At 49.4% G+C, this 26436-nt stretch overlaps 1 long non-coding RNA gene across 1 annotated transcript in view; it reads right to left on the bottom strand.

Moving 5' to 3' along the window:
• Nucleotides 1-3607: 3607 nt before the first annotated feature.
• Nucleotides 3608-26436, bottom strand: part of LOC141569358 (uncharacterized) — a 61289-nt gene continuing 38460 nt past the window's right edge. Inside the window, exons 3-5 of the long non-coding RNA XR_012492900.1 lie at nucleotides 22003-22127; nucleotides 19652-19686; nucleotides 3608-4021 (exon numbers count right to left, since the gene is read on the bottom strand). This is a non-coding gene — a long non-coding RNA (uncharacterized LOC141569358). The remainder of the gene's footprint in view (nucleotides 4022-19651; nucleotides 19687-22002; nucleotides 22128-26436) is intronic.

Raw genomic sequence — 26436 nt, 5'->3', positions numbered from 1 at the left:
TCCTGAACGGAAAGAAGAGGAAGGGGAGAAGGAAGAAATGGTGGCCAATTCCAGCCCTTCCTTGAGCACTGCGTCTGGGTGAGGTCATGGGCCTCCAGTGAGGAGAGGTCACAAGGTGAGTCTGGACTTGACCTCAGCCTTACACTTGCTAAGTGACCCAGGCCAGCTCCCCTTCCCTGCAGATGAGGGGTTAGAGCTGCTCATGTGCGAGAATACAGCCTCCATCCCTCTGCCTGCTGGGGAACAAGGAAAACGGACAAGTAAACCCAGACTGTGGACTCAGAGTCATTGATAAACAAGAAGCAGAGCAGATGGGGAATGTGGAATGTCAGGAGAACATGAGGATTCCAGACACTGGGTCCTAGTCCTGCCTGGCCACCAACTGTCCCTGTGATCTTAGAGAAGTCATTTTCCCTTTGGGGCCCAAGCTCCATCCCTGTCGGTAGGGGCCTAGACCAGACCGATGTCATCCCACTGCCACTCTCCTGCCCCCTTTGCCCACTCCCACTGGCTTTACCTATTGAGCATCCATTGAAAATTTCACAGGGGCCCTGAATTGAAAAAATGACAACAAATCAGTCAAAAAAAAAAAAGTTAGTCTCACCAAGATGGTCTCTAGGACACATGGTTCTGTCACTCCACACCCCTGAGACCCTCGCCACCTCCCCTGATACAAGCCCTTCACGCAGGAAAGTCAAGGGAACAGCTTTCTGTCACTGGCTGAGCGGTGGGGACACCACAGCCTGGGTGATGGCCAATCTGGCGGCCGGCAGGAAGCGGCTGGAGGGGGCAGTGGGGATGCTGGAGTGCCCCTCTTAAGCAAATCCAGGCAGATGCATTAACAGCCCACATGCTGGAAACAGCTATAGCAGCTTCAGCTCCAGAGAACTGGTCCCTGGGGAAGTCCTGCTGGGGGTCGGACACCTTCAGGGGAGGTCTTTCCACCTGCGCAAGGCATGTGGCTGCATCGTCTGGCCCTCCTGATCTGGAACAGCCCCACCAGAGGCCAGCCAGCATCCTCAGACCGCTCTGGGTATACGGCCATGGTTGCCCTCAGGGCTTCCTCAGGCCTGGAAGCCTCCCCTCTCTCCTCCTTCCTCTCTCTCCTGTCTGCCTCATTTATGACCCAGCTTAAAACTTTCCTCTCGAACACAGAGCCAACATAAAGGGGCTCCCAATGGCCAAATTTAAGTCAATATGAGCAACAAAATATGTAATGATTGCAATAGATTATAGCATATAGAATAAGGGTGAAACAAGAAATGAGGAGTCTTTACTGACATAAATATTTGAATAAATAAATAAGGGAAAAGAGACGACTCTTTCTTACAACAAAATTCCAATTAATAAGTGTTAGAAGGCATGGTAGAAATAGAAAACCACCATTTGGCAAATACCCACAGTAATAACTGCCTTAAGCAGGAATCATCAATGGAAAGAAACATTCGTGGGTGAAAATATGATGAGAAACAGGATGTTTACATAATCTCAAAGTATTTCCCCATGAGATGTGTTGTGCAGGGCGGCCTGCGGGGTCTCTGCTCCCGCTCCCCACATAAGAACGCAGGATATGGCTCGGCCAAAAAGGAACACCCATGGAGACATAGATAGGGGAGTCATACCACTATATTCTCGCTGGCGGCTGGGTTGGAGACACAGGAAGCAGGAGCCACACTGTCCGCGACCCGCCATGCTAACTGCAATCTGCTCTTGCTAGCTCAGCCACCATCTTCCTTCTAGCCCCCCGTTTGCTGCTAGCGTAGCCACAGTAGTTATATTAGTGGCCAATGGCTCACTGGTTACAGCTGACGGCCAACTAGCCACAGCTGATGGCCATCCAATCACAGTCGATGGCCATTTACTACCTGAGCAAGCATCTTTCTATGTGAGGCCAAGCGCCTGGAAACTGCACTCCTGGCTCTGTCCCCACAAGATGCTTATTAATTGCAAAGGGGAACACAGTAACTTTACAGTGGAAAAACCTGGCAGACACCACCTTAGCCAGGTGATTAGAGTCAAAATAACAACACAACGTATCGATATACACACTGAGAAAGGAACAACATTGCTTACATGGTGTGCTTGTCAAAATGCACCGCCTGAGGAAACACCCTCCAATCCCAAACTGAGACACGTTCTACAAAATAACTGGCTTGTACTCTTCAAAAGTGTGAAGGTCATGAACAAGTAAGATTCAGAAACTATCCCATGCTAGAGAGAACTGAGAAACTATGACAGCTAAATGCTACGTGTGATCCAGGATTGGCTCCTGGACCAGATGAAGATATTAGTGAGGGCAATTGACGAAATGTGAGTGAGGTTTGTAGCTAATGTCAATTTCCTGGTTTTGATGACTGTACTGTAAATTTGTAGGATGTTAACATTTGGGGAAACGAGGTGAAGGGTATTTGGGAATTCTTTGTACTATTTTTGCAACATTTATGTAAGTCTGAAATTATTTTAAAAAAGCAGAACAAAAACCTTTCCTTTTCGTCCAACTTCCCCGGAGTCACACCCACAGCTGCGTGTGGGAAGCTACTTTATACATTGTATTGGCATTATGAGTCTCTCTCCCTCAGGCACTGAGTTCTAGGACCGGGACTACACCGTCTCCTTAATCTTTGTTTTTGCCTCGTTTTATAAATCTTATTTGGATGGAAGCGATCTTCCTCTTCTAGAAACTCCCCACTCTACTCCCTTCATTCTCCCACTGTAAAAAGCACCACTGTTCTTTCAGTTGCTCAGACCAAAAACCGAAATCCAACATTCATCTTCGATTTCTGCTTAGGCTCCCCCATCAGAATCCCCATCTGCCCCCAAAGAGCACAATCCGGCCCTGGGGAGTGTTGACCATCAAAGCCTTGGCCAGTCACTGAGCTGGGTGGGCGTTGGAGTTTCACATGTTTCTGGCTGATTGAGGAAAAGAAAAAGGAAGCTCTCACTCCTCAGGCTTTCTGAAGCCCCCCATGTGAGGTGTGAGGCTTCCAGATGACTCAGCAGGGCCAGTTTCCTTGGAATCAGGCATTCTGGCTGGAAACTGTCCATGTTGCAACAGTCACACTCAGCCACCTCCAGAAAAGCTGGCCCACTACTCAACATGTTTCCTGATTTTATACCTATATATAGCCATACGTATAGACATTTCTGTATATGTGCCCTTAGAAACCAACACGGCTAAAAATACCCCCACCCCATACCTCATTTCTTTGTTTTCTGTAGGTCCCTTGTTCTGACTTTACAGCTCAGAAGACTGGAAATTGCTGTCAGAATGGAGTGACCTGTGGCCATGGGCAGCGGGGGGACCAGAGAGGACAGGCTCTGTCTGGGAGACGGGGAGGAACAGGCCCAACCCCAGCTCTAAAGTCAGTGTGCTGTGATGTCCTGGGATCCCCTTCTCCTTGCGAGACCTCAGTGTCTCTCAACTGAAGGAGGAATTGAACTTGATGATCTCAGGCTTGCTCTTCATTCATTGGTGAAGTGCAACGGTAGTCGTCAGAAAAGTTGACACAGATACTCCAGGACCATCGATTCCTGAGCATTCATTCATTTAACAAATATTTATTGAGCACTTACTAGCTGTCCGATAAAAATCTCTACCCTTAGGGAACTTACATTCTAGTTAAGGGAGGCAAATAATAAACAAAATAAAGAAATCAAATGCATAGTATATTTGATGGTGATAAGTGTCAAGGAGAAAAATAAAGTAAAAAGCGGGGGACAGGGAATGGAGAGAGGTGCAACTTTAATTAAGGAGTGAGGGAAGACTTTTCTGAAAAGGTGGTATTTGCATAAAGACATAGAGTGAGCTGTGCCCCGGAAGAGACACCTGGGGGAAGTGGCCCTAGCAAAGGAGATGCAAATGCAAGGCCTCAGGTGGCAGGGTGCCTGGTGTGTTTGAGGCTGAAGTGGAGTCGGCAGGAGCTCAGATGAGGGGCCACCGGAGGGCTTTGAGCTGAGGCGGAACCTCAGCTGTCTCTTTTCTTCACAGGATATTCTGGCTGCTGAGTTAGTTCATAATAGACTGCAGGGCACAAGGGTGGAAGCAGAAAGACTATTAAGGAGATTGTTGCAAACCAAACAAGGGCCGGTGGTGGCTTGGAGCAGGGAGGGGGCGAGATGGGGAGAAGTGGTCAGAATCCATATGTATGTGGAGGCGTTTGCTGATGGACCGAGCATGAGTTTGAGAGACACAGAAGCCAAGAGTGACTCCAAGGGTTCTGGCTTGAGCAATGATGGAATTGACACGAACTCAAATGGAGACAACTGTGGGAGGAGGAAAGATGAGGCACTGAGTCTGGAACCCGTGAGGAGAGAGACGCCTATTACACATCCCAGTGGAGGAGTTGAGTGGGACATTGAATCGATGAGTCTGGAGTTCAGGAGAAAGTCTGGGCTGGAGAGGCACATTTCAGAGCGGTCAGCAGGTACCTATACTGTATGGCACATAAAGCCACTGGCCTGGGTGACCCCAAGATGGCGCGCCAACATTTAGAGATTGGGAAATGAGAAGAAACCAGCAAAGGGGACAGAGAAGAATCAGCCAGGAAGGCTGTGTCCATGCCGCGTCTTATAAGAACAGCTATCAGAGTTAGAGGGGAGCCTGGAGAGCCCCGCCTTTCAGGGAGGAAGAACTGAAGCCAGGACAGGGGTTGGCCATGGCTCCCTGGCTGAAACTCACGATAATAGTAAGTAGCAGGGCTGGGCTCCAATCCAAGGCTGGGAGCAGGGTAGGCTGGAATTGGTAATGGTGGTGTGACCAGAAGAGCGGTGATGTGAATGAAGGAGGCAGGCTGGGGTGGGGCGTATTGAAGAGATGGAATCAGTCGAAATTAACACCAAATTTAAAGGGTGAGGGAGAAGAGGGAGGGGGCAAAAACAGTGCTGGCATCTTGAACCTGAGTAGGGGAGGAAGGGAGCGCTTCTAAGCGAAATGGAGTCCCCCACCCTGCCTTTTCCAGCCACACCACATTCCCCAGAATCAAACCAAGCCTTGCCTCAGAGTATACAAGAAATTAGGGTAATAGAAAACCAGGGCACAGAAATAAAAGACATCACACAGGGTCTGCAAATATATATAATATATGTATTATTAAATTATATATATGCAGATAATAGTATATAATTTAACTCAGGTGACATGTCAAAGGAAAGCTGCTCTGGCTCTGGCTTTGGACTCAAAGGGGGGCCCGTGTCCTTACTGTCGCTGTCCACAGAGGACCAGCTGGGGACATGTGAAAACCTCCTTTCCTTCCAGGAACCTTGTGGGACATTGTGAGGAAGTGTGTTTTTGTGGCAGAAACTACTCTGAGGCTGCTAGGCCTGTTTCCCTTTCCTTTTGAGATCACAGCTGCCTTCATTTCCAGTCCTTGCCCCTCCCCAGGTCCCCTGAGTTCTGGGACAGGGGCAGAGGGAGGTAGCCACTCCCAGGCCTGGCCGGCAACTTCCTCCGTGTGTTTCTTTGCCTTTCCCACTTATTTGCCAGGAGGATGTCATTGCCCAGGGTGACCTGGGACCTCTGTATGGAGAGAGGAGCATCCTCTCAGCGTGGGCTCCTGCATGCCAGGTGATCCTCCAACCAGGAACACCCCACTGGACAGCTAACTAAGTAAGGTTTTACGGTGGTAAGCCACCGAAACATGGGGTCTGGGCATGACCTTACTAACAGAACATGGAGAAGCCCTGTGGATCACAACACATTGGCCTGTAAAACATTTTGTCCTGTTCTTATTTTTAAACCTCAGATTTTCTAGTCTAGGAAGGGCCATTTGGAAGGGCCGGGAAGGCCAGCAGACGCTGGTTTGGGTTGTGCTAGAACCAAGGAGAGTTCCCAACACACCAGTCCCCAGTGCCCCCCTGAAGTGACACCCATTGTCTGCATGAAATCAGCCATCGCTCTTAGCACTGCCTGAGCCGGAGCCCAATGACCACTCCGAATAAGCCCCTCCCTCGTTGTATGGATGAGCTCACAGAAAGAGACCTGCCTGAGGTCACATGCTCCCCTCCTGGCACTGTGCACCCTGGCGACACTCATCAGTGTCACGGTGGACGAATTACTGTGCTAGACGGTTACAGTGATGGCTCCGGACCTATACACCTCCCTTTCTGTGCAGGATGGAGTCCCTGCCCACATTGGCCCTGGGCTTAACCATGTCCTCTGCTTCAGCCAGTGGAACATCAGCAAACGTGATGCAGGCAGAGGCTTGAAACGCACTTGTGCACTGGGGCTTGCTCTCTTCTGCTGCTGGCCCCCCTTCTGTTATCAGGAAGTGGGCTAGCCTATTGGAAGATGAAATCACAGGAGCAAAGACCAGTCTTCATGCTGAGTTCCCTTGGCCCAGTGGTTCTCCGCCAGAGGGTAATTTTGCCCCCCTGGGAAATATTTGACAAAGTCTAGATATACTTTTGGTTTTCCTAATTGGGAGGGGAGGTGTTACTAGAATCTAGTGGAAAGAAGCCAGGGGGCTGTTACACATCTGACAATGCACAGGACAGCCCGCCACAACACAGAATTACCCTGTCTCAAATGTCAATGGGGCTGAGTTTTACAAAGCCTACCCTCAACCAACCTGCACCCCCTGCTCCCGCCAGGTTATCTCCCACCTGGCTGCAGTCCCATGACTTACCCTAGGTGAGACCAACAAAAGAATGGCCCGTTGATCCTAGCCTAGATTGTAGCCCCACAGATTTGTGAGCTATAAGGTAGTGATGGTGTGAAGCCATTAAACGTTGGGGTGGATTTTTATGCAGCAGATACAGGATACTTGGCTAATGGTGGTCCGCTGCTGTGCGTATTTGCACATGCCCTCACTCTTTGTCACAGGAATGTACAGGTGGCTGGATCCTCAAGCATGGACGCTCAGTCTGGTAGATATTACTCGGCTTAGAGCTGTTTATCACACGTCTTCCCCCACTCCCACCCCCGCCCCATACTCCTATTACAGGCCAGTCGCTGTTCTAAGTTTTCCATCAGTATAGATTCAGTTAATCCTCACATAAGGTATTGCCCCTATTTTACAAAAGAGAAACTGAGGCTCAGATTAACTTGCAAAGGGTCACGTGGTCACTAAATAAGCCCAGAATCTGGACATCTGGCCCCGAGTCCGTGCCCTTGACCACTACTCCATGCTGTGTCCTGCCAGTGACTCTGCTTCTCGGCTTCATCGTGTGCTGTCCTCTCATGGCCCAGATGCCCGCTCCTCTGCCCCCGACTGCTGCCCACTAGGATGGCTGCTCCCAGGTTGCCACAGGTCTGTGACGTGTTGTACCTTGACACAGGACTCCCAGGAGGGCCACTGTGAGCCACAGTTCCTGGGTCAGAACCCAAGCTCCTTTCCAGCTGTGGGATCTTGAGCACATTTCCTAGCTTCTCTGCACCTCAATCTCCTTCCTGGCAAAATGGGGCCCAAATAATCAGCGAAGTGCAGGACACAGGCCTAAACATTGGTGAGATGAAGTCAACTGAACGCATGAGGGTCCCCCTCCAGGAGCTCACAGCACATGGGGGAAGGGAAACACTAAACAAACAGTAAGAAAGGGGATCAAGGACCCTTGTAAGGATTCAGCAACAACGACTGTGAAAGCATCCAAAACGTGTCTGGTGGTGGATGCCTGGCAGATAGCAGGGGAGCCTGGATTCCAGGCTGTACTGGCTGATTTCTAAGTTCATGGCTGCGACCTGGCTCTCTCTCTGGGGGCTCAGGTAGTGGAGCAGGAGGAGGGGACCCAGTAAGGTAATAGTAACCTGGAAGACCTCCAGGAAATAAAATGTTGCCTTTTTTTTTTTTTCAGGAAAGGAGGAATGCTCCCTGGAATTTGAGCATTTTTCTCACTCTCGGATTACAGTTATACTGCTCCTGCCATTATAGACCAGTGGTTCCCAGCCCACACCCCAGAATTGGATGTGTGGGTTCAAGTTCCCTGGGCAAGTGCTTAACTTCCCTTCGTCCCCGTCTCTCATCTGTCAAATGGGGATGATAAGTGACTCTAACTCATGAGGTCATTGTGAGGATCAAATGAATTATAGAATGGCACAGTGCATGCACTGTTAGCCAAGCTTTAGCTGTTTTTCCATCATTCTGCTTTGCCTGCACACACCGCCCCTCCCCCCAAAAAGGGGGTTCTCTGAATTCTAGCAATTGTGGCTGGCCAGGGACTGACACGGTCCCTGCTCAGGCTGAAGTTCACTTGTCTTTCAGGGGCCACAGAACTTACCCTCCTGCCTTTCCCACTCCCCGTTCAGACTCATCACCTTGTTCTTTATTAGTGAGATTGTTCATTTAAAATACAAAGGGAATGTATAATCATTGTACAAGAATTAAAACACGCAGGTAAGCAAGAAGAAATTAAAATTACTTCAAATCCCACCATTCAGAGAGAACTATCGTTAACATTTTAGGGTGACTCTCGCTCCAGACTCTTCTGCATTCAATATATTTGCCTAAATAAATACGTGTATATATTTAGGCCTGTGGTCAGCATGCTCAGCCTCAGGCCCTCCTTGGAGGCCCCCTTAGGAAGGTAGGGAACCAGGGCACTGTTGGAGGCTCTGAGCCCAGCACCCTGGCAGGTTGGGGGCAGGACCTTTCTGCCTGGTACCAATGTGGTCCCCGGCCCCAGCTGGGCCTGGAGCTGCCTTCCCCCAGCTCTGCACGGAATGACCATCTTGGAGCTGTTTTTGATTCTTTTCACGGACGCAACTTGCTGTATGGGATGATTGTGTCAGAAGGAAAACCCACAAGCAGGCCCCTGGGAATGAATTTGGCCTTTCTGTGAAAAGCCGCTCTCAGCCGCACCCCAGCTCCTCTTAACCCATTGGACATTGCTAATAACCAAGACACCGAACGGGTGGGGAGGGAATCCGCAGAATGGATGCAGCTCAACAACAGCTGGAGAACTTACTGGCAAATTCAAGGGTGACATTTACCCAGGCTTTCTGGACTCCTTGCAAACCCGGGGGGGAGTGGAGTTTGCTTCCATTCTCTACCATAGAATTTCTCAGAAATCTTACAAATCATAATGGCTATAATTTATTGAGCACAGATTCTGTGCCAAGCTCTTGACAGAAATGATGTTTAATCCGCACCTCAGTTTTACAAGGCAGATAAGGAAATAGGCCCAGGGAAGGCAGTGCCTTGGCCCAGGGCATGCTATCAGTAAGAGAGTAAAGAGAGATTTGAACCCAGGTAATCGAACTCCAGCGTCCATGCCCTTTATTTTTGCATAAAAATTAATGTTTATATTATTGAAGGGACTTATGCCCACTGTTAAAAATCAAATGGGGCTAAAAGATAACAAAAAGCAGCGGCCCACGGCCCAACCCTCTCTGCTCCTCTGTCCTGCTCCCGAGAAGCAACCAACTCAGCAGCAGCGTTTTTCTACTCTTTACTCTAGATTTCATTTCTTATACATTTTTCCCCTTGAATAAATAAGCCCCCTACCCTCTTTCCCATTTCTTAGTTTCTTCTACTTATTGTAAGTTCCCCCAATTCCTTTAATGGATCTATCAAAGGCCTAGCAATAACTTCTTCACTACTCAGCCAGGCCGTATTATCTTCCCCATGCCCAGTCCCACTCCTTCAGGCTGGGCTCTGCCCGCCCACATTCTCTCCTCCCCCCCTCCATTTCCCCTCCCCCTTCACTCCCCCAGGGACCTCCTTTTGCCATTCCCTTTGCTAGAGCCCCTGTTCTTGATGTCATGGCTTCCTCCTTCATGAGGAGTGCAGTTTTTAAGTCTTGCATGTCTGAATATGTTTTTATTTTCCCTTCACATTTTGATGGATCATTTAGTTGAATATAAAATTCTGGGTTGAAAACCATTTTCCCTCAGAAGTTTGATGGCATTTCTCCCTTGTGTTCCACTCAGTGTTTCTGGGGAGAAGTCTGCTGCCCTTCTAATTTCCATTCCTTTTTCTTTCTGGGGTTTTCCAGATGTTCTCTTTATCCTTTGTGTTCTAGAATTGGATACTATGTGGTGTGAATTGTGTTTTTGCTCATTGTGCCGGGCACCTTCTATTGGATTTTTAAATTTTAGTTCTCTTATTTGAAATTTCCCAAACCTCTTTCTTTCCTGATTGTGCCTTTTTCATGGGATTCTATTTTTATGTCATATTTTCCCAAGGTTACTAATTTATAGGTTCTTTTTTAAAAATTATTTTAAGGTTTTTCTGCTTGTTATATGGTGTCTGTTCCTTCCAAGTTCCTTCTTTTCTGTTATGTGGACCTCTCTCTTTCATTTCAAATGTCTGGTGACCCTTCACATGTAAGAGCAAGGCAGGCTTAGAGTCTAGCAGATGTCACAGGAGGGTGACCAGGTGACTGGAAGGCTGTTTTACTGGGAATCCTCAAATAGTATTTTATGGAGGTCTTTTCTGAGGAGCAGGGGAGGGGTGAGAAGCAGCTCAATCTCTCCAGAGAAGAATCTTCCAAATGCCCGCCTGGAAGGGAAGTGACACCTAGCTGCTATCGGTCTGAGAGCCTACAGGGAATCTGAGGGTCCATCATTTATTAAGCTTTTAATTAATCTCCAAGTTTTCAAACTCCTACCTCACTGACACTCTCCGCTGTGACTAATGTCCTGGAGTCCACAGCATCTCCAGTTCAAGTTCTCTAGAGAATAACTTCAGATCTCTCCCATGGAAAGAGAAGCGGGGGTGGCTTCCCGTTTCGTAGCCCTGGGCTTCACTCCTGTGTCCAGTTACCTGGTACCTTTAAGCACCAACCCGTGCAGATTCTGTGGGGCTTCTTGGTCCACTTCTCATCATTTTCCTCTCTTGTATGTACATGGATTTTGGTTTTCTCCACTCCATGCAATCAGAGACTGCTCGTTTCCCCACCAGCTCATCTACAGAAATGTCTGGAAGTCTTTCCTTTGCACTGCTGTTCTCTCTTCTTGTCTTCATCCTTTTGGCTTAAGGCCTTTGTAATTCCACTATTAGTGGTTATCTAGGGAAAGGGGTGAGTGAAGTGGAATTACCAGCTATAACTGTATCAGTTATCCATTTTGCATAACACATCACCCCAAAACTTAGTGGCTTAAAACAACAACAATGTATTATTTTTCATGATGCTGTAGATAGCTTGGGTGGTTCCTCTGCTGGTTTCACCTGGGCTCACTCACGCAACTGCATCCATTTAGCAGTTGGCTGGGCTGGAAAATACAAGTTAGCCTTGTTCATATGTCTGGTGGTTGGTGCTGGCTGTTGGCTGGGGTGTCTCAGTTCTCCACTGGCCCCTCATCTTCCAATAAGATTGACCAGCTTCCTTAAAGGGTGATGTCAGGGTAATGTTCCAAAAGGTTAAAGGCAGAAGCTGCAAGGTCTGTAAGAAGTCACACAGCATCACTTCCACTGAATTCTATTGGTCAAAGCAAGTCAGTTTTCTCTTGATGGGAGGAGTGGCGAAGTCCCACTGTGGAGGGGTACGTGTATAGGGATAGGAGAAACCATTGCAGCCTTCTTTATAAAAAAATCAATGCCAGAGGGAGAAGACATAAATGCAGAGCCATCCATCACCTTTACCTAGAAGTCTTTCCAGGCTCCTTGTGTCACCCCACACCACCAGAATCTGTATCCTGGACATTAATCTAAGTTCTGCTCATCAAATGTCCATGGTCCAGGTAGTTGTAAGGACATACAGCATAACCCCACATTGAGGAGAGGAGTAGAGCTTAATAACGCTTACCAAAGCATTTAGTACAGGAGGAAGTTGGGATCAAATCCCAGTTCCACCATTTATTAGCCCTATTGCCTTAGGTATGTTACTTAGTCTCTGTGAGCCTCAGTTTCCTCACTGTAAGGTATGGTTTTGTGTATAATAAATGAATTAACACATGTAAAACCCATACTTAGCACAAAATATTTGACACAAAGCAGCATTCAATAGAGCAAATAAGTGATTTTTCTGGGAAAATATCACATCTCTAATAACTGAACCACTGGAGATGGAATTTGAGAAAGAGTCTAATTTAAGTCCAGGCTCTTTACATAAATACCTCATGGGGCTGCTGCGAGGATCCAATGAATTAAAATAGATAAAGCACCTAGAAGAGTGCCTGGTATGTCACGTGTTCAGTAAGTGTTTGTGTAGATCCTGCGTTCTGAGGTGGAGGCACCAGCATACTGGCTTCTGACAGGGCCATTCTGATGGATGTCACCTGTCAGGTACAGGCGAACGGGGGGAGGGGTTTGCTCCACACAGTGAGGACCAGGCAGGAGAGTTAAAAGTCACTGTGTCTGCTCTGTAGGGCTCGCGCAGTCAGCTTACAGGTGTGCCTATCTCTACAGCTAGGGTTCTTAACCTGGGTTCCATGGGTCAGCTTCAGGGGGCTCAGAACTGCCTGATATTGCATGGAGCACATGGGTGTATATGCATTTTTCTGTGATCTAGAGATCACAGCTTTCGCCAAATCTTCAGAGAAGTCACTAACCCCCCAAATATTGAACATCTCGGTTCTAGACGCTTGCCCTCCTTTCCAACATGTGTGCTTCTAATGTGGTTTGGGCTGAGAAATAAAATTGAAGTAGGTCGGCAGGAGCCACGTGGGCTCTCCCGCTGGGGACGAATGACATGCCGGATTCCGTTTGCTGCCCAGTGGCCTGCGTTTGCGTCCAGGCTGGCCTAGCTGTTTGCAAAATTTGCATGACTGGAAAAGTGACTACTAGTGAAGTGAGCTGGTTTTCACTTTGTTCATGCTGTGGGCATGTGTACTCTCTGCCAGGCAGTCCACGTGTCCTGAACCCCCTGTGTGTGCTCCATCCTAACTCCCGGGTTGGGTACAGCAGAGAAACCCCTCACACTGCACCCAGGAGCAGACAGGGAAAGGTGAGCTTATCTGGTGACTTGCAGTGACATCTGTCTAAGAAAATCACCTGCTAGTCCTTGACTGGTTCTTCTAATACAGTCACATTTGTGACCAAAAGAGTCAACTTGTAAGGCTGGAGCTTTTCTCATGAATGAACGTGCTATTGTATCATTTTTATGGAAAAGAAACAAACCCAGCAGAGCTGTAACAGCTAAGCTAAGCCTTCTTTCCTTTGAAGTTGAATTCTTTATCATCTTCTTCTTTTGCGACTCAAGGGCAGAGAGAAGAAGGTTCACCCAAGCTCTGTGAAATATGTGCTGACGGACCCATTCCTGGGAAGGTGCTTGTTCAAAACTCTTGGAAAAGAGCTAGGGAGTGACCTAGAGCTTGACTCAAAAGCATGCTGGGTAATTTGGTGGCAAGCAGAAAGAAAATTCTGGAGCCTGTCATGCCCAGTGTGAGGTCTCCACAAATCCACCCCAACTGGAGGCTGCCTCCCGTCCCCCTTGCCCTCACCTACCCTCGTCACTGGTGCAAACCATCTGGCAGGGGCCTGGGGAGGTAGCCAGATCCAGGACAGCTGGGGGCTAGGGTTCCCAAGTGAAGCCTCTCTGCAGAAGGCCCCCTTCCCCTGTGCCTCTTAGCACAGGGATTCGGTGACTCACTCTGAATAAGGCACCATAAATTTCCTCCTACTAACACACTTGTCACTGAACCATTCCAAGAATTTGGCATTGCAAGAGACCTGGCTCAAGGCAGCAGGGCCAATAGGTAATCGTCTGTTTATAAACTGTTCCCCACCGAGGGCTGCAGAGGGCCGAGGACCACCACGTCAGTCACACATTCCTTTTTGGAGCTGGAATGATTATGCCTGCTTTACAGACCAGGGATGTAGTGACTCAGCCCCTCAGGCCCAGCTGGGACAGACCCTGCACTTCACTCCCCGCCCCCCAGCAGGCAGCCTTGGTGGCAAACAGCTGCGGTTTGAATCCGGCTATGCCACTTCCAAGCTGGGCCACTCTAGGCAGGTTTCTTAATCTCTCTAGCCTCTCCTTTCGACATCTGTGAAAGGGGGATAACACTCAACTTGAGAGGCTTTTGCAAAGATTCAGTGAACTACGTTAGGTAAAGGGCTTTCAGCACGGCGCCGGCACGGAGCAAGTGCTCATAAGTGAGGCAGCTGGTAGAACTGCCCCAGTAAGTGCCACATGCTTCCCGTCAGCAGGTGACCCCCTCACCGGGCTTACTGTTGTCCTCACCTCTGGTACTGTGTCTGGTCATTCTTCCTTTAGAATAAGAAAGGTGGCCACGCCTACATGATATCACTTACTCTCAACTAGCACTTGCAGGAGACATTGTTATCTCTAGTTGACAGGGGTAGAAACTGAGGCTGGGAGAGTTCGAGTGACTTCCCAAGACCACCACTAGGGGCGTGGCAGATCAGGGTTTGAACCTAGGTCTGACTCCAAGTTCATTCTCCAACACAACAGCTCACAGGGGAAGCCCGTGATCAAGGACCAGCTGCCATCAGGGAACTTCCGAATGCAACCAAGTATTTTTGTCACTGCATTCTTCCCAGGCAATTCACTCTCTGGACTCTGGAGAGTTGCCAAGGAGGTGTGAGCAAGAAGGGAGAAAGAGGGCTTCCTTTGGAGGGAGCGGAGAGGCAGCCGATGTGTCACTCACTGAGCCCTCACTACGTGCCCTCCATGCTAACGTTGTGTGTCCCTTCTACTCCACACACAACCTGTGAACAGGCTCAGAGCAGGTTCTGCTTCACAGAGGAAAATAAGGCAGAGAGGCCAGGTCACTTGCCCCAGCTTATACCTGGATGTCCAATTGTGTTATTAATCTCTCCACCTCCTGCCTCCTGCCAGTGTGGCGTAAAGCTCAGCCAGAGCAGGTTTGGAAACCTCATCCAGGCAGAATGACCTCCACCCACCGCCAGGGGCTGAACTGGCAGGCCCTGTGTTCCCTCCGGGGTCTCCCAGGCCTCTCACTGAGCCCTCCTGTGGTGGCGTGGAGAGGTCAGTGAGACGCATCTCCTGCTGCTTCCATGCATCCTGGGGGTGGCAGCCCAGGTGGCAACAGCCCAGGCAGCAGCCTCCTCAGAACTGCCCCCCTTGAAGCTTCCTGTGTGTGTCTGCAATGGAGCTGAACTTCAGTAAAAAGCAAAGCAGGCCCTGGAGCCCACAGTGTCCCCTGTCTCCCCTGCACTAAACTTGCCCCTACCCCCATCCCCCCACGAGCTTGGGGCAATCTGCCTGAGGGCAGGAGCTCGACCCCATTCCTCTTTGTTTCTCCATCACTCAGAACAGTGCCTGTCCCTCAACAGATACTTGACAGGCGACTGACAGATGATGGAATGACTGACGAAACCCACCAGCTGCAATGACAAACAGAAGCCAGGGTGGCAGGAGTTTGTTGGGCTGTTGGAGAGGGGTCTAGATGGCTCCCCAGGGCTGCCCCGTGGGAGCTGAGGTTGGGGGGACACAGGCAGGCTGGACGCAAGGACCCTGCAAAGGACTCCAGAAAGCAGAGGTTCACACCGGAACTAGAGAGGCCAATGGGCTGGCCAGGACTGCTGCGGTCAGGTGGTCCAAGGCTGCCTGGCCACACACCAGGCCTGTGTCATTGGCTGTCAGAGCTGCTAACGGGCTTCTGCCCCACACTGCCTCCTCTGCCATCACTGATACGAGACTCCTCCACAGCAAGAGGCTGTGGGGTAACGGAAACTGTCTGCACTGGGAGTTACAGACCTGTCTTGGAACAACCCTCTTTCTGCTTGCTGTGTTTTCCCTCTTGGTGGTTGACCTTGGGACTGTCCCCTCATCTATGGGTTGTTTCCTCAAAGCTCTGCTTGCATCTGTCAAATGGAGAGCATATCTTCCTTCTAGGATTGTGTAGATGCAAGAGCCTAGAACTTGCATAGAACCTGGACCCCAATCCCACCCCGGCACAGTTGAAAGTGCTAACTCTGCCAAGATGCCACATCCCTGAGGTGTCTCCTCAAGGGCAGACTGTCCACACTCTAGCTCAGAGCACTGAGCCTCTCCAGGCCTGGACCCTGGGCTTCTACCTCCAAATTCTACACCTCCATCTTGCCCACCCTCCCACACACAGAAGCTGGCTTCCCTGTGGAGCAGTCCCTGACACAGAAAAGGAAATAATTAGCATATTCACCAATTTAATTCTCTCTACTCCCTTCTCTGTGGAAATAATTTGCCAGCGCCCAGAGTCAGCCAGGCCAGGGGGCTGGGGAGGCTCAGGGAATTGTGGAATCTCCAGCTAATTAAGTGGAAGATGCTCTGGGGAAACAGGTTTTTTGTGTTCCTGCTGCTCTGAACACATCACATTAAACACAGAAGCAGCCTCTGGAAACTGTGGAGAAGGCATGGAGGGATGTGGGTGACAAAGATGATTAGAGGGTTGGAAAATGAGATGGATGTGAGATTAAAGGTGAAGGCAATTGAAGTATTTAGCCTGAAGGAGACAAAGGAATGAGGGGCCAGCAACTTAATCATCCCTTCCTGTGTTGGAAAGCGAGTGTTCCCCCTGGGTCCTCCCTTCCCCTAAGCCTGTGTTCTCTTGTCCTCCTTCCCTTTATCTGATCCACCTGTTTGTTCTACTTGTCAATTCATTTTGACCTTTACTGAACACCCACTCTGTGCCAGACACTTTGCCAGATTCTCGAGATAAAAAGCCAAGAGTCTCTGCCTTGTAGGTTGAGTGGAAGAAATGGGCCCATAACCCTGAACTACCCAGGCTAGAGGACTAGAGGACGATAGGTCCTGTCTAAGGTATCAGAGGCAGGGAGAACCGAGACATCCGTTGCTCTGGGAGCTCAGGCGCCAAGTGGGGCGCTCAGCCCTGTCTGGGCTTCAGGGAAAGTTTCCCGCAGGAGATGGTGCCCAAGTGGAATCTTGAAGAATGAATCAGGTGGCGACAGGTGGGAAGGGCATTCCGGGCAGCGGGAGCAGCCCAAGCAAAGGCCCAAGACAAAATGCAGAGTGTACATAAGGCACTACAAACTGTTGGGCTCTACTGGAGCAAATAGTAGAGACCAATGGGGTGTGGGGTATGGCCAGAGGGCCAGGCAGGACCCAGATCCCAAGGGCCTGGACTCGGGGGTAGGGAATGTGGGCTTCATCCAGAAACAGGGCTTTCCCAGAGTGTTCAGAATGAACAGGTAAGTTACTTGCAGTGTTCATAGGTATTCCCCCCAAATAAAAGGTGTACCGTGGTCAAATAAGTTGGGTAACATTTGTAAAAGGGGGCATTTGGCAATATCTGGAGATATTTTTGGTTGTCCTAATTTGGGGCTCGGGTGCTACTGGCATCTAATGGGTCAAGGCCTGGGCTGCTGCTTATCAGCCTACAAAGCACAGGGCGGCCCCTGCCCAAGCCTCACCAGATCGTGCATCTCTGCACTGTCATGGTCTGTTCGCCAGCTGGTCTTCCCACTGGACTGTGCACATCTGAATGGCCGGGTTCAGGCAGTCAGTATTTGGAGGAGGGAGGAAGAAAAAATATGGGAGAAGAGGACTTTCTGGCAAGGTTGGGGAGAAGGGCTTGCTTTGGGTAAAATCTGCTTCATGGGGAGTACCCCTGCCAGCAGGGTTGGTGGGTGATTCCAGAAGGTCTTTCCATTCTAGCAGCTCCCACCTGCTGTGGCTGGGGGTGTGGGAATTAGACCTAGCCCTGAGAAGCTGGCCAGATCAGAGCCAGGGACCTACTCTGGGCTAGGCCCTGGGTGGGTGCTGGGACGAGCATTCCCTCTGGCCAGGTTCTTCTTCCCTGTTTTATTTTTCTTTATAGGATCTTTTAACATACCTATTTTTAAATTTATTTGCCTGTCTCTTCTCCTCACTCCCCCTCCTGCCTCAGAATGTCAGCCCCATAAGGCAGGGCTTTTCATTTGTATTGTTTACTGCTTTAATCCCAGGGCCTGGCACATAGTATGTGCTTAGTTAAAATGTGTTGAGGCGACGAATGTCTGAACCCCCTTGCTATATAGCTCCGAATGCCCAGGTGCTGGGGCCAAAGTCCACCGCACGTGGTCCCTTTTCCTCAGCACCAGCAGGAATGGGGGAAGTCCCCTCCTAAACCATGCAGCATTTTTCATTGTCTATAGTGAGAATCCCAAAGCTGCCTTATGGGGAAGATGCAGGAACTTTACACGCACACCCTGATTTTCCCTGAAAAATCAGCGATGATGGACTAACCATTAGGGGCTGGAGGAGGGAGCAGGACAGGGTGATGCAAAAGGCCAAGCAACCTGGCAGCCGAATGAAGCTGTGGCCGGCTGACAGGGCAATGACACGAACAAAAGGCCTCGCTGCCTCTGGTCACGTTGCCAAGCATTGTGACATATGGGTAATTGCATCTGAGCTCGGAGCTGTGGGCTTGCAGCCCACAGGCTGGCTGGGCTTCAGTCACTGCCGGCTGCCTGAGGAAGCCCATTCATTACAGCGAGGGGCCAACAGGGCACTCCCCAATTACACACAGGAAGCGAGGACCAAAGCGGGGCAAGCAAGTGCCTACTGGTCCCCTTGGAAACAAATGCAAGAAAATAAAAATCTGTGGGTAGAAGCAGGTGTCCAGGTTTAGCCAGGGTTGCCAGGGATTTTTTTGTTAATGGGGAGAAGGTGTCTGTGTACCCCCAAAGCTGCAGCCCACAGGGTTCATATTAAGCGTGGGCTCATGGCCTGGGTTATGGGTAGAGCAAGGCTGTTAGAAACCTGGGTTCAAATGCCAGCTTCCCTTCTAAGCTGGGGGCTCCAGGCTGCAGAGCCCAAAGGCACTGTCCTGAGCTTTGCAGCCTCGGGAAAATCATCCATAAAAAGTGTATGTGAGTGAACGGAGGGCTTATCTGTTCTGCTAACCTAATGGGGCTGCTGGGAGAACCAAAAAGATGGGGAAAGTGGAAGAGGCTTGAGAACCGTAAATAAAGCATGGAGTACAGGAAGGCATGAGGGGTGCAGCTGAGCTCCCCCCCAGGGGGCTGTCCCTAGGAAACAACAGCAAACCACCTGGGGGTGACCTTTAATTACCTGTGTAACCAGGGTCACTTGATGGCACAGCCCTCATCTGCGGGAGCTACCTTTTCAGACCTCAGGATGGTTCCTAGAAGCCTGATTAAGGTTCCTTCACGAACAGCCCCATGGAGGCCCAGAGACGCGTAGTTCAAAGGGTTATTCTGAATGATTTCTTTAGGCAGATAAATTTATAGTCAGCCCATAATCATATGGCATTTTCCATTTTTCAAAACTCATACAAATGTAGTCCTTAAACAACCCCAGAAGATAGGCATTATCGTGCTCATGATATAGGGCATAATTTTAGAGGCTCAGAGAGGTTGGGTGAGTTTTCCAGTCACACAGCCAGTTTGTGTCAGAGATAGTCTTTGAGTCCAGGCCTCAGATTGCAGGTTAGATTGGTACCCACTCTGTAGACACAGCTGTCTCTCCTTCCAGAGTCCCTCTCTTTTTTAGGGTCTTTGGGTTGGGGCCCACTTTCGTTGTTTGCGTTGCTTTACCACCTTCCCTGACAAATCTAAACAGAACTCTTTCTGAAGAGGACCGCCTGGAATACAGCATTCTGCTGGGGAAAAGCGAATGTTCCAAGAGCAGAGCCTAGGCGACTTCCTCAGTGGTGCTATTCCATTGGGGAACTGGGCACGGAAGGGCACCTTACGTGGTGTGGACCACGCCTGCCCAGAGGACCTGCAATCCCACGTAAGGCGGACACAACTGTTCCACAGCTATAGTCGCCTGAGATGGTGGTTTCGGCACATCTCCTAGATATGAGACGAGGGACACTCTCTCCTTAAAATAAGTGCAGTTCACTTACCTCCCTGTGGAGAGCCTGTGTCTGGATTCTGAATCCTGAGGAAAAAAACAGGGACGAGAACTTTAGTTTAAGTGCTCTCTGATTTTTAAATAATACTTTGCATATTACCAATCAAGTCACATCCATTACCACATTTCATCCTTGCAACAGTCCTGTGAGAGTCATGATAACCCTGTGAGGTATTAGTATTCCCATTTTAAAGATGGGGGAAACGGAGGCTTAATAGAGCACAGATGATTTGTCCACGGTCACAAGGCTGATATATAGTAGAGATGGAACAAAGACCTGGTTCTTCTATCTACACGTTCAGGACTTCACATATGGTAACATCTTTTACTTTCTATTTAGAACTTAACATCTTTTACTTTTCTATTAGAACTATTTAGAACTTTCTATTAACTTAATTAGCAGTAAATTCAAAGGTTGATTAACGCTTCTAATGGGAATCCTTTTTAATTCCTTGTAACATGATTACTTAACTCTTCTCAAGAATCACAAAATCGGGCTAACAGCATCTAATCAACCCTCACCACAAATATCACATCCAACATCATAGCAGGTGTTGTGTGAAGACAGAGACTCATCAGGCATCGCTCAAGGTTAGGTGTGTGGGCACTTCCTGGGACTGCGTCTTTTAGAGATTCCAGGCCCAGCTAGTGTTGCTTCAACAAGCACTCACACAGCAGCACCAGGCTGCAGCCCAGAGGAATTGAAGAATAAGTGTAAATCATAGTCCCCACTTTCAAGGAGTTTACAATTTGGTAGGAAGGTGAGATTTATTACGAAATCTTTGAAGTCAGGCATTAAGTGCCTATCTGTCTGGTATCCAGTCCAAGGCTTCCTGAGGATGGAGGCCTTGAGAAAGGGTAGGACTTGGAGGGGGAGGAAGGAGAAAGGGTCCCCATTTGGTGGAGGATGAAGTGGCAGCAGCCAGCAGTGTGTAGGGATGTGGGGTTCCCAGCATCAGCCCCTCTGCACTCCCCACACTCTGGGCCTCCGGCACACAGACCTGGGCCCTGGCATAGCCAGGTTTTAATGCATCTCTGAGCCTTTATACCTGCTATTACCTCTTCTGGAAAGAACCTCCCTTGCTTGCTTCCTTGTTCCCCTATTTCTTATGCCCCATTTACCTGTTCACACCTGTCAGTTCAATCTTACTTCTGCTGTGTGATGGAGTCTGACCCCTGCAGTGCTTTTCCTTCCTCCTTGTGGCACTGATCACGTGCCATGATGGTGTGGGCATAAGCCTGGGTTCTCTACCACATCATGACCCTCGAGAACAGGGACTCCCTCCTTTTAACTTTTGCAGTCATTTGTTGAATAGATACAAAAGAAAGATGGAAATGCAGACTGACTGAATGAATGAATCTGCAAAAACAGAGTCCTGCTACAGGGACATATGGGCTGACACTAAAACCAGCGGCACCCTGGGCCAATAGATGTACAATGCCTATAAATCTGAGCAGAAGTAATGATTCTTTGATGAATGAATGATTGATGGATTAACTGAAACACACACACACAGGGTACCAAAAAATATATACACATTTTAAGAAAGGAAAAAACTGTATTAAAATTACACTGATGGTAGGGTGGCTGGATGGCTCAGTTGGTTAGAGCGCGAGCTCTGAACAACAAGGTTGCCAGTTCAATTCCCGCATGGGATGGTGGGCTGTGCCCCCTGCAACTAAGATTGAAAACAGCAACTGGACTTGGAGCTGAACTGCACCCTCCATGACTAGATTGAAAGACAATGACTTGGAGCTGATGGGCCCTAAAAACACACTGTTCCCCAATATTCCCCAATAAAATTTTTTAAAAATTGCACTGATGGTAACCACTTTGAGCACCTCTTGTAATAATTGCAGAAGTCAAACGTGACTTGTATTCAACTTCTATTAGCAGTATATATCGAGTATTACAATTTTAATACAGTTTTTTTCCTTTCTTAAAATGTATATGCATTTTTTTTGGCACCCTCTGTGTATTATGATGAAATGCACCATCACTCTTCAGCTAACTTGGTTGATGTTTTTGTTTTAACCGTATTTCCTTAAAGTCAGTGAGGCTGAGGCCTGAAGGACCACTAGGGGTTAAACAACCAGGGGAAGCTGAAAAGCACACAGAGCAGCCGCACAAGTCCTGCAGGTAAGAGCGGGGGAGGGCTTGAGGTGAGGGTGCAGCAACAGCCAGCAGGTGCTGATGGTGGATTAGCAGGCAACAGTGAACACTCTGCACCTTCCAAGTCAGGATAAACCCAAAGATGTGAGGGGAGGACTTGGCGCCAGGAAAGCTCCGGGAAGGAGAGCCAGTGGGTGTGAGAGAAGGGATGTGTGTGTAGGGGTGAGTACCTCTCATCTCTGAAGATGACCTGGTTTTGGGGGCCTCGGGTGCTTGCAACGGCATTAGGGACCCACGGTGACACCAGTGAGGGCAGAGCAGGTGTGAGTGACCATGGAGCACGCGCAGCAAAGAGCTGTAAGAATGCCACACAGAGACATGGCGTCAAATAGATGAGATTCCCAGCTCGCCTATGAGAAAGAGAAGAGCAGAGCCACATCCTCTGCCTGAGGATGCTGTTGGGGACCCAAGCCCCCTCCTTACCCTTGATTCCTCTCCTTGGCCTCTAAAGCCAGCACCTCCTCTTCACCTCCCAGCTTCCCAGCTTCTCTGCTTCCCCAGTTCATTTGCTGGATCCACCTCCGGGCCGGGCCTGGCCAGCTCTGAGCCAGGCAGTGCAGAGGCTGCAGCCTCCATTGCCAACCAGGGCCAGAGCCTGCTGCCAATGACCTGCCCAGTTCCTGGGCGAGCGGCCGCATGTCCTACCTCGCCCCACGGGTGCTGGCCCAGGTCACAGGACAGCTCCTGCCTTAATCCACTCTCAGGCTGCGCTCAGCCACTGGAGCAGATCTATATCTGTCTCTCACGTGCCTTATATTATCCCAAGGAAGCATCAGAAAACAAACCCAAAAGGAGGGGGGAGTTATTCCCAGGTAGTCTGGGAGAAAAGGGGGTGCAGGGAGGATAGGTAAACTGCCAGATTACTCAGCACCGTAGTGGTAGAAGTGGGATTCAAACCTGAATTAGATTCTAAGGCCCTTGCTTTCCCTACTGTTTTATAGCATTTCTCTGTACACAGGTGAGCTCACTCCCCAGTCCCCTTGCCCTGCAAGCTTGTCTGTGCCCACCCCTGGCCCTGGTGGCATCCTCTGGTTGTGATTGCCAGAGACCATGATGCAACATTATTTATTTCTCCACTCAATAAATACTTATTGAGTAACCCCTATATGCCAGGCACTGTGCTGGGCCATTGTATGATTTTCTGGCTGCCTGAATTTGTCCATAGCTGGGCCCACTGGCCTCCAAGGACATCGGCTGCCAGAGCTTGTTCTGTCACCAAAGCACCGCGGTGGAGCTCTCTGTGGCCAGCTCAGACCAACCCCAGTGGCACAGCTGGGCCCCTCTCCATCTCCTCTGTGCATTCATGGCCCACTCTGGCCTTGCTTTTTGACCTTTCTTGCCAGACCTGTCTGGCAAATGCAGTCTGGCGTGGTCACATTTGAGCCTGTTCCGATTATGGCAACTAAACTAGTCACTGCTATCGTCAAAGTTAGGTGGTCAAAAGATGAGCAAGAATTGAAACAGCCACTAGATCCACTTGATTCTTGATAAACAACATGGTGAATGTAGAGATTAAACAAGAACAGTTTTTTTTGGCGGGGAGACGAGCTGTCAATAATCACACTCTCCTCACTGAGTGGTGGGGGTCCTGGAGGGGTGCCATGGAGGTACAAGACCCTGAGACTTGGAGGGGTAAAATGACCAACCTGAGTTTATACAACGTTATTGCCCTGCTTCTGTTTGTAAAAGTAACACATATTCATTTGGAAAATTAGAAAGCTCCAAAAAGTATCAACAAAAGAGAAAATAAAGAAAAAGAGAAGAAAGTTGGAAAATACCACAAGTATAAAGAACAAAAACACTGTGTGATACCATTGCCGAGAGATGCAACCACTATTAACATTCTGTGTGTTTACCTCTAGATTTTTCCTATGCACATATGTGGATTTATTCTATACATACTATTTTGTATCTGTCTTTTATCTCTTAACGTTGATACCACTCCCCCCTTGACACTGTTTAATGAAAACATCATTTTAATTGGCTGCATAGTATCCCATTATGTGGGTGTGCCATAATTATTTGACTTATACTCTTAGCAATGTGGGTTGTTCCCTACTGCTCCCCCAGTTGGTCCTATATAAATAATACTGATATGGGCATATTTGTACATAAATATTTGGGCACATATCTGATTTGTTCCTTGGACTGAATTCTAAGGGACACCATGTAACAAAGCACTTTGGCACGGTCTGTCTCTCTCTGCCCACAAAGGAGGGATGAGGGGCACTAGTTACCACTAGGCTTCCCGAGCAGGGGCTTTGGGGGTACCCAAAGGGGAGATGCTGAAGCAGGAGGCATGGGCACTGTCGTGCGGGGTGTCATGTGGGGTCTCTGGTCCTGCTCCCCACATAAGAACGCAGGATATGGTGAGGCCAAAAAAGGAACAGCCACGGAGCCATAGATAGGGGAGTCATCTCGCTACAGTCTCGCTGGCGGCTGGGTTGGAGACACAGGAAGCAGGAGCCACAGAATCCGCAATCCACACTCCATTACAGTCCGCGCTTGCTAGCTGCAATCTGTGCTTGCTAGCTCAGCCATCATCTTCTTGCTAGCCCCTGTTTTTCCTGCTAGCGTAGCCATGGCAGTTATATTAGTGGCCAATGGCTCACTGGTTACAGCTGACGGCCAACTAGCCACAGCTGATGGCCATCCAATCACAGTTGATGGCCATTTACTACCTGAGCCAGCACCTTTCCACGTGAGGCCAAGAGCCTGGAAACTGCACTCCTGGCTCTGTCCCCACAGGCACCCCAAAGATTCACTTCTCTTACAGTTTTTCTTTGAAGGACCCTTGTCATGCAGGGAGGCCTGCGGGGTCTCTGCTCCCACTCCCCATACAAGAACGCAGGATACGGTGAGGCCAAAAAGGAACACCCACGGAGACATAAGTAGGGGAGTCATACCACTATATTCTCTCTGGCGGCACTATACTCTCACTGGAGGCTGGATCCACACTGTCCTCAAACCGCCATCCATGCTTGCCAGCCCAGCCGCCATCTTCTTGCTAGCCCCCATTCTTCCTCTCTCTTCTTCTCTCTTCTCTCGCTGGTGTAGCCACAGCAGTTATATTAGTGGCCAATGGCTCACTGGTTACAGCTGACGGCCAACTAGCCACAGCTGATGGCCATGCAATCACAGTTGGCCATTTACTACCTGAGCCAGCACCGGTCTACGTGAGGCCGAGAGCCTGGAAACTACTTTCTGAGGCTCTGCCCCCACAACCCTGCTTTATTATCAGAACTCTTTAGTTCAGAAATCTGCTGAAACCAGCTCAAACAACTAAAAGAAATGGAGAGAAGAATGTCACGCCGGAACGTAGCCAGTCCTCAGAGAGGGTCTGGAGAGAGGAATACTCTCCGGTCTTCTCTCCTTTCCCTTCTCCTCCCCGCACGGTGCCGGTGGGGCATTGGGTCTCAAACTCGAGTGCATCAGAATAGAATCATCTGCAGGGCTCATTACAACACCGGCTGCTGGGAAGCCATTCCCCAAGCGTCTGACTGAGCAGGTTTGAGGCAGGACTGAGAATTCGCATTTCTAATGCATTCCCAGGTGACGCAGATACCGCTGGTCTAGGGAACCACTGCTGGATACAACATGGCCACTGGGGGCAGGGCAGACACCCTTCATGATGGCTACCACACCCTGGTTTCCCAGTGAATCCTACTGTCTCCTTGTGACCCTGCCTGCTGGCACCAAAGCCAGGATGCTACTACTTCCTGTCAGAAAGAGACCTCCGGGCAAGAGGCTTAGGCCCCCAGGAGCATGAGGACGCTAAGGCCTTTCCTTGAGGTTCTCTCTCCCTCAGAGCCTTTTTCTGAGAACTACCTCAGTCAATTTTCAGGCAGTTCTCTCACAGCCAAACTTTCTTTCCTCTGGCCTGACACTTGGATGCTGAGCAGTGGTTAAGGAGGGTCTCCCCCTCTCAGGCCCCTCACTCTGAAGGGTTCCTCTGTTCCCAGTACCCATCAAGCAGGGATTGCTGAGGAAGTCGGGGTGGCCAGAGCCCTCCACAGGATATGGCCACTGGTGAGGCAGGGCCCAGCCCCAGGCGTCGGGTTGCTTGCAGGCTCACCAGAAAGTGCCTCCAAGAGGCAGCCAACAGTGGGAGTTTTTGTCCACTGTGAAGCCTCAGAGGAGCTCCCACTCTGGTGATGACAAGAAAGTGACTTCGTGAGAGGTCCTATAAGATTATAAAAGAAGAAGAACCAACATTTACTGTGTTTCTACTTGTGCCTTTTGTTAATCATCTGATTAATCCTCCCTAAAAACGTATGAATGCCGAGATGGGTACTCCTATGCCCATAATACAGATGAAGAAATCGAGGCACAGAAAGCCTAGGTTACTTGCTCAAGCTCACACAAGTTCTTAACCACTACTCTATAGTTGGTCTTGGGAAAAGCCAGAAAACCAAAAAAGGGCAGACGGGAGGAAATAATACATATATTCTTTTTCTCGATCATTATATTAACACTCTAAGGAAGGCAGTGTTTATCCCCATTTCATAGGTGAGGAGACTGAGGCTTAGTTAAAAAGCTTCCCAAGGTCACACAACTGGTAAGTGCTGCCCCAGCCATGGAGCCCAGGCTGGTCAGCCCCCAAA

The sequence above is a fragment of the Rhinolophus sinicus genome, linkage group LG17 (assembly GCF_036562045.2).
Source record: "Rhinolophus sinicus isolate RSC01 linkage group LG17, ASM3656204v1, whole genome shotgun sequence".
In the NCBI taxonomy this organism is placed as follows: Eukaryota; Metazoa; Chordata; class Mammalia; order Chiroptera; family Rhinolophidae; genus Rhinolophus; species Rhinolophus sinicus.
The sequence above is the reverse complement of the archived record's forward strand: the minus strand, read 5'-3'. Positions and strand labels throughout refer to the sequence as shown.